The following is an 8,967-nucleotide window of genomic DNA, read 5'->3' on the forward strand; positions in this document are numbered from 1 at the left end:
TTTTTTATCTCACCCATCTACACACAATACCCCATAATGACATAATGGACATTTATTGAAAATGAAATACAAAAAATAGATTTTTACATAAGTATCACACCCCTGAATGAATACTTTGTAGAAGCACCTTTGGCAGTGATTATAGCTGAGTCTTTCTGGTTAAGTCTCTAAGAGTATTCCACACCTGGATTGTGCAACATTTGCCCATTAGTCTTTTCAAAATTCTTCAAGCACTGTCAGATTGGTTGTTGATCATTGCTTGACATTGCTTGACAATCAATTTCAGGTCTTGCCATTGATTTTAAAGTAGTTTTACAGTACCAGTCAAAAGTTTGGACACACATTTTTACATTTTAGTCATTCAGCAGACGCTCTTATCCAGAGCGACTTACAGTTAGTGAGTGCATACATTTATTTTTATTTTTTTCATACTGGCCCCCCGTGGGAACTCACAAGCGCCATGCTTACATTTACATTTACATTTTAGTCATTTAGCAGACGCTCTTATCCAGAGCGACTTACAGGAGCAATTAGGGTTAAGTGCCTTGCTCAAGGGCACATCGACAGATTTTTCACCTAGTCGGCTCGGGGATTAGAACCAGCGACCTTTCGGTTACTGGCACAACGCTCTTACCCACTAAGCTACCTGCTCTACCAACTGAGCTACATGGGGCACACACCTACTCATTCCAGGGCTTTTCTTTATTTTTACTATTTTCTACATTGTAGAATAATAGTGAAGACATCAAAACTATGAAATAACACATATGGAATCATGTAGTAACCAAAAAATTATTGTATATTTGAGATTCTTCAAAGTAGCCACCCTTTGCCTTGAGGACCGCTTTGCACACTCTTGGCATTCTCTCAACCAGCTTAATGAGGAATGCTTTTCCAACAGTCTTGAAGGAGTTCCCACATATGTTGAGCACTTGTTGGCTGCTTTTCCTTCACTCTGCAGTCCAACTCATCCCAAACCATCTCATTTGGGTTGAAGTCGGGTGATTGTGGAGGCCAGGTCATCTGATGCAGCACTCCATCACTCTCCTTCTTGGTCAAATAGCCCTTACACAGCCTGAAGGTGTGTTGGGTCATTGTCCTGTTGAAAAACAAATGATAGCCCCACTAAGCGCAAACCAGAATGGATGGCGTATCGCTGCAGAATGCTGTGGTAGCCATGCTGGTTAAGTGTGCCTTGAATTCTATATAAATCACAGACAGCGTCACCAGCAAAGCACCCCCACACCATCACACCTCCTGCTCCATGCTTCACAGTGGGAACCACACACAGTGGGAACCACACACGGAGATCATCCGTTCACCTACTCGGCGTCTCACAAAGACACGGCAGTTGGAACCAAAAATCACAAATCTGGACTCATCACACCAAAGGACAGATTTCCACCAGTCTAATGTCCATTGCTGGTGTTTCTTGGGCCAAGCGAGTCTCTTCTTATTATTGGTGTCCTTTAGTAGTGGTTTCTTTGAAGCAATTCAACCATGAAGGCCTGATTCACGCAGTCTCCTCTGAACAGTTGATGTTGAGATGTGTCTGTTACTTGAACTCTGTGAAGCATTTATTTGGGCTGCAATCTGAGGTGCAGTTAACTCTAATGAACTTATCCTCTGCAACAGAGGTAACTCTGGGTCTTCCTTTACTGTGGCGGTCCTCATGAGAGCCAGTTTCATCATAGCGCTTGATGGTTTTTGCGACTGCACTTGAAGAAACTTTCTAAGTTCTTGAAGATTTCAGGATTGACTGACCTTCATGTCTTAAAGTAATGATGGACTGTCGTTTCTCTTTCCGTATTTGAGCTGTTCTTGCCATAATATGGACTTGGTCTTTTACCAAATAGGGCTATCTTCTGTATACCACCCCTACCTCGTCACAACACAACTGATTGGCTCAAACACATTAAGAAGGAAAGAAATTCAACAAATTAACTTTTAACAAGGCACACCTTATAATTGAAATGCATTCCAGGTGACTACCTCATGAAGCTGGTTGAGAGAATGCCAAGAGTGTGCAAAGCTGCCATCAAGGCAAATGGTGGCTACTTTGAAGAATCTCAAATATAAAATATATTTTGATTTGTTTAATGAAAAACCCTGGAATGAGTAGGCATGTCCAATCTTTTGACTGGTACTGTAAGTATTCACACGCCTAAGTCAACACTTTGTAGAAGCACCTTTGGCGGCGATTACAGCTTCGAGTTGTCTTGGGTATGTCTGTATCAGCTTTGCACATCTGGATTTGGGGATTTCTCTTTCTTGCAGATTTTCTCAAGCTCTGATAAATTAGAAGGGGAGCGGCGGTGAACAGGAATCATCAAGTCTTTCCACAGATTTTCAATGAGATTCAAGCCTCGACTTTGGCTCGGCCACTCAAGGACTTTCACATTCTTGTTCTGAAGCAATTCCAGCGTTGCTTTGGCTGTATGCTTGTGGTCATTTTCCTGTTGGAACGTAAATATTTGCCCCAGTCTAAAGTTGTTTGCACTCTCATCAAGGATTCTCATCAAGGATTTGCCTGTATTTGGCTCCATTCATTGTTCCCTCTATCCTTACCATTCTCCCAGTCCCGGCTGCTGATAAGCATCCCCATAGGATGATGCTGCCACCACCATGCTTCACGGTAGGGATTGACAGTATGTCAACCAATCAGCCTGACTTGTTTGCCACCTTTTTTGGCATAATATCTTTGAACAATACAATTGTTCAATTCATCATCGATCCAGGAGGCTCTAACAGTTTTCACAGTTAGTTTCTTAACAGGTGCATGCTTGTCAACAATTAACAAAAATAATTTGTAAAATACTCCAAGTGCTGCATCTGGATTCTCCTCCTTATACACATCAGACCAACATACATTTTTTTTTATCTTCAACAAAAGAGTCCGGAGAAAACATTTTGTATGATCTCTTATAAATAACTTTAAGCCCTTGCCTTTGGTTTTCCTTATTATTGCCACAATGTTATGGTCACTACAGCCAATGGGAACTGATATTGCTTTGGAGCAAAGCTCTGCAGCATTAGTGTATGTCACAGATCCAACACTATTGGTATAACCTCTAGTTGGTTGAGTGATAACCTGGGTCATGTTACAGGCATTAGGTCACAGTAAGACGCTTCCTCTTGAGAGGACAACTACATGATAACCAGTCAATGTTCAGATCACCAAGAAAATACATTTCTCCGTTAGCATCAGAGTTAGAAGTGACATGATGAAATATTAATATTAATTTGTTTCTTTGGGATCATTGAACTGAACATTATATTAGGAACACGTCTTTTAGTTTATTCAAGTGCAAATTGTACAACATACTTTGAAAAAGAATGTAAAATAAAATGCTATTTTTTTAACAACAGCACAGCTTCACAGTTTCATCTAATTTTGGCCTAATTTTCTCTTGATAAAGTGTTTGAATTAGTCCAAGTTGCAGTAAAACGTATTATGCCGCTCTGTGGTGGTAATTACTCGAAACCAGAGTCATGTAGAGGCTCTCCTTGTAACTACAGTATTTTAACTGGCAAAGCTTTATTTCTGAACATTAGAGGGCGACCTCCAGATTAATGGAACAGTGACACTCTCTTGGAATAGTCTTTGTTGAGTTTGTGAGCTCAAGTCGAGGCATTGCGAATGTGTTTGCTAGATGGTTTTGCTAAATGTTTAATTTGATAGAAGAGGAGCATGGAGAGGCCAGAGATAGCCATACTTGTAAATTGGGCTAAGGAACAGAAGTTGGGTTTTGGAGAAAGGCCATCAGTGTGTGCCCTGAAAGCAATACAGCGGATGAAGGTGCGGCAAGAGTGTGGTCAACAGATGGACGTGGTTATGGACAGCGAGACAGAAGGAGAGGAGCCGAGTGCAGTGGGAATATGTGTGTTGAGGAAGAATAGCGCCAAGAACAAACCGTATTCTGCTGTCTCTGATGGCTCAGAAATTGAACCTAACAAGAGTGAGGACGAATTACCTGTGGTGGCAGGTGTGGTGAAGACTTCTGAGTCTGAGCCTCGCCCCAATGGTCATGCGAAGGATGATTTGGGCCAATTGGGAGTGACATTTCTGGAGAAAGTGGATCCCTGCCTTTTGGCTGATCCATATGTAGTCTCAGACTTGGTGGAAATTAAGTTGGGTACTGTTAAATCGATGAAGGTAGCTCGAAGTGGACTTGTGATGATTTTCGGTGTTTCTTCCATCCAGAGGGAGCGGGCGCAAGACCTGTGACTTGTTTTGCTCTCCGGACCAGAGCGCCTTACTGGGGTGGTGTAAAAGGGATACTTCGGGATTTTGGCAATGAGGCCCTTTATCTACTTCCCCAGAGTCAGATGAACATGTGGATACCATTTTTATGTCTCTGTGTGCAGTTTGAAGGAAGTTCCTAACTAGCGCTAATGCAATTGCTAACTAGCATTAGCACAATGACTGGAAGTCTATGGGTATCTGCTATGATGTGGAAAGTGTATCTTTTTATGACGTCTTAATCTGGTCGCAAACTGGTTGAAAAGGGGTTTTCTTTTTTATTATTACTGACCAGAATATTACATATTTTTCTGACCCCCTCATCATAACCTGGTAATGACCACCTGAGTACAGCTTATTACCTACTGTATTGCAGAGGATAAAGTTGGATATTGAAAACAAGTTAATTACATTTCTATTTCCATAGTCACCAATTAAAGTTGAAATCTGCAACATATTCTACATTTACATTTTAGTCATTTAGCAGACGCTCTTATCCAGAGCGACTTACAGTTAGTGAGTGCATTCATTTTTCCTACTGGCCCCCCGTGGGAATCAAACCCACAACCCCGGCGTTGCAAGCGCCATGCTCTACCAACTGAGCTACACGGGACTACATCACAGTAATTGTATCATGATTCACCCACAGACATTACATGCATAGACAGACTGGGACACAGAGTATATAAAGGCTTATTGTTTTATTTTATTAATGATTAGTAAGAGTGGTGTGATGGGTCAGATCTGCAGTGACGAGAATCAGTGCATTACAACATCAATTTGAGATTTTCAAAGAAAACTAGGAAAGGACATTCCTGAAGAAACTTTGGAATTAGCTGGCTAAAAGTATTTCCATGGTACTAGTTGAAGATGTTTGTGGCAGTTATAGCTTAGAGATGTCTTCAAAAAAGAGCAACTTGCTCATATACTTTGTGTCCTCCTCCACCACGGCAGTCAGGGGCATATTTCACTTAATCCTAATAAATGTTGTAATATTCAAAACAACCTTTTATAAAACACACCGCTCCATAATCCTGAGGACATTGTCCCGGACAGAGGTTCCCCCAATTGAGGACAGCTTGGCAGTCTTAAAAAAAAAGGAAGGTAAATGCAAAAATTTAAGTATGCACTCTAAAAAGAAAAGGTTCCTGGAGGCACCTTTAGGGGTACCTCAGATTGCAACATCGGCAGAACCCCTAAAGGTGCTTCCAGGAACCTTTTCCCTGACAAACCTTTTAAAAAGGTTCCTCAAAGAACCTTTTAGGGTGTTAAGGTTCCTGTAGGAACCTTTTATGTCCCATGTAGTCTATTATGAATAATAATATTACAAATAACATTGAGTGGCAAACTTGTAAAATCACAAATTCATTTTATTGACTTTAAAAGTCACAGAAATCTCACTTGCAGAAATCACAGAAATATCTGGTCTCCCTTATCCATCTCTACATCAAAAAGTTTGCCATTCGTACAACATTTGTTGGTAATTTACCCCCCTCATCAATTCCCAGAACACATTTCTGAATGAACAGCATAGTGCTTTTCCCTGATGCTGCATACCCAATATTAAAAAGGAAATGGACCCCCATTGCCACTCTCAATCCCATGGAGATGTCCTCCGGCTCTTCAGTGAGTAGCTCCTCTCCATCCAGGAAGAGTTGGATGTGGCTCTCATCCGCAAAGGGATTCCCCTCTAGTCTTATGGTAGGTGACAGGAACTTTACACACTGTAAGAAGGGGGAAAAAAATTACAAATAAGGTTACTTAAGTCATATTTCAAACAGTAAGTTAACAACTGAGCACAGTACACCTTACACAGTACTACTAACTTTGCATTTATTTATTTGTCTGCTGGGAAATACATACCCTGTCTGTGACATACAGCCCACTTGGATATTCTTTGAAGAGGTAGTGGAGGAGCAAAATGGCTGCCGTGATCTTCAGACCTTAACTTGGAGGGTGTGTAATAAAAAGGCTGGATAAGAATTACCTTGGTGAGCCACCTCCGTGTGTGAAAGAAGTGCCAGAGATTCAGCAACTCCATGGCCATACCCTTCCTCTCCGTTTCTGCATTGATTTTGTCGGCCATTGTGGCAAATCCAGAAATTACGTTTCTGTCCACATCCATACCGAATTTGCTTCTCATCTCGGAGAAAATCTGAAAGTCAATTTGTTTATAATGCATCATCAATATATCTTAGATTCAGATGACAGTACTTGGCTATGTTCCATTAGTTGTGCTTTTTACCATTTCTTTCTATCAGACTTTTTGTCTACTCACAATGGCTGACAAATGGAGTGCTGGGTACTGTTTTAAGATGTCCTTGGTGCCTTGTTGTTTCATAAAAAGTTCTCTATTTTTCAGTCCTTTTCATTTTGTCTTGTAGGGAACTTATGTTCTGTCTCTTTTTTTGGCACTCCACCTACATCTTTTCAACATGTAACTTCTGACTGAAGGAATCCTCACCAGTCTCAATCTGAAAATCAAATATATAAATATTCTCAAATACTGATACATACAGCATCAAACACGATCAAACACGATCTATAGAAAAGGGCAAAATGTCCCGTATTCACAAAGTATCTCAGAGTGCTGATCTAGGATCAGGTCCCCACCTGTCCATACAATCTTATGATCTTACAAATTGATTCGGGATCAGCGGTTCGACTTTGACAAACTGAATATGGGCCATTATTTGTATGCAGTTACCTTGGCTATTTTGGTCGGGTCTTCATTTTTGGTGTCATCTGTTTGGTTTTTGCATTTCCTGTACTTGTGCAACGTGAGCAAGCGGCTGCTGAAATTTTTTGTATTTATTATTGATCACTCCTTAAAAAATTCAAAATGGAGTGGAGAAATGTTATGATGGATTATTGGGACTGAGGTCAGAGGAGCAGACTAGCGATGGTCTTGTTATGCTGCTGGAAATGTGATGGCTTAACAATGTGAGAAGAACATATCCAAGCCAGCACATTATGGTCTGGGTAGGCACAATGGTGTCAAAAGTTTATTAGTGTGAATTAATGTGAGTAGGACAACTGAGGAATTCTTACATATCCCTTCCCTGTCTGGTCTCTCAATGAGGGGTACTTTTGAATGAGCGCTGTGCACACATCCATGTATTGCCGGATAGTAGGATACGTAAAGCAAACGAGAAACATACAACATTACATTTAGACTAACAATTTTGTTTGTAATACAAATGACATTGATTGATGGCGTCGATTATCATCATGTAAAAGTTGAGTATGTGCTCTGCTATCAGCTGTAGTGATTATGACAACAGTATGGAGGAGAATATGGAGGACAGAGACAGGAGAAGGGCTCAGGGTGACACACACACACACACACACACACACATTATGATTCATAATTGAGGAACTTATATCATTAACATTAAGCTAAGATCAGTATACTACATAACTATACTCACCAAGTGTAGGTACACATGAAGTCGACCAACACCTGCACAATCTGAGACTTCCACTTCAAGTGCACAGTAGGGTGACGGAGATCAGATTTTCTTTTAATACAACTGGAAATTCTGGAAGTCTAAACACAGATGGCCAGACTCTTTGGCTGATTGATGTGTCCTGTTGCTGGCCAGTTGATATGTCATGCTGAAGGCCAATTGCTGAGTCATTTTGCTGGACAGATGCTGGGTAATTTTGCTGGGCTGTTTGCTGCTGCTGGGAACTAACAATAATAATTGGAATAGGATCAATGTTATAGAATCAATGATGCAGGTAAGTCATACACAGTCATACAGCTTTTAGATTCTCCATTAAATTTGTGAATTTGATTCGATCTTTGATTATTGGAACGAGTTACTCCACCATTCTTTGTTCCAATGACATCAATGTCTCTCCATCAATTAGGTGTTCTGTGGGGGAAAAGATACTAAAGAAAAAGAAAATGTCAGTGTTCTGGTCAGTGCATATCAGAATAGGAAACGCATATGAAAATGTGAAAACAAAAGTGTGTTGTGATTTCTAAGTTAATAAATCAATGGATTTTCACTAATTGCAATCTAGTGGCAGAGTGGAATGGACACTCTTCCCTCTGGATCCCTGTATCCATCTAACCATGGGAATCAATCTCCTCAAAAGGCCTTATAGCAATCCACTGTTGACTGTGTTGAACCATGTATGCGTGTTGATGGCTGTTGAAACGGGCTGCTAGTCCTACTTTACCACACAAGCACCAAGGAAACTGTAAATTCCACACACTTCCATGAACACAGGGATCTCTTCTGGATGAGCAGTGTCGATGACCAGATAGTCTCCTACATTGTATTGTGCGTTGTTCACTGCAATTGACTTTGTCTTGGTGACAAAAAAAGTCTCTGAATCTGGCACTTAATACTGCACGGGCAGAGTTTGAAAGTGCATGCAGTAGAACGTCTCTTGTCCTCACAGTGTGTTGTTGTGTTGTCAAGGCAGTTGTTGGTTTGCTTCCAGCATTTTCTGAGCTGATGTCTTTTTGCCAAGGTCTTCGTTATGTTGTTTCTCACAACTGCTGAGAGCCTCTTGAAATATTGGTGTTTCTTTTCAAATCGCATGGTGGATCAAAGGTCCATAGGCAAGTAGCAGGCTATGGTAATGGATGAGGTAGTGCATCTTTGGAATTGTCTTCCCTGGAAACAGCTCCTGGAAGAGAGCTTGAAAATCAGTGATCTTTTCTGACAGATATGGAATCTAGGACCTTCTTAAAAAAACTGGGCCAA

The 8,967-nt window shown here is 40.8% G+C and overlaps 1 long non-coding RNA gene across 1 annotated transcript; it reads right to left on the bottom strand.

Annotated features, from left to right (window-relative positions):
- Positions 1–5,560: 5,560 nt before the first annotated feature.
- LOC311138116 lies at positions 5,561–8,967 on the bottom strand. Its single transcript, XR_014614017.1, has 6 exons — positions 8,078–8,967; positions 7,675–7,937; positions 6,951–7,070; positions 6,522–6,717; positions 6,107–6,398; positions 5,561–5,967 (listed from the first exon to the last, which is right to left on the bottom strand). It is a non-coding gene; the product is annotated as an uncharacterized lncRNA (long non-coding RNA).

This window comes from Coregonus lavaretus, assembly GCF_964263955.1.
Source record: "Coregonus lavaretus genome assembly, chromosome: 12".
Classification (NCBI taxonomy): Eukaryota; Metazoa; Chordata; class Actinopteri; order Salmoniformes; family Salmonidae; genus Coregonus; species Coregonus lavaretus.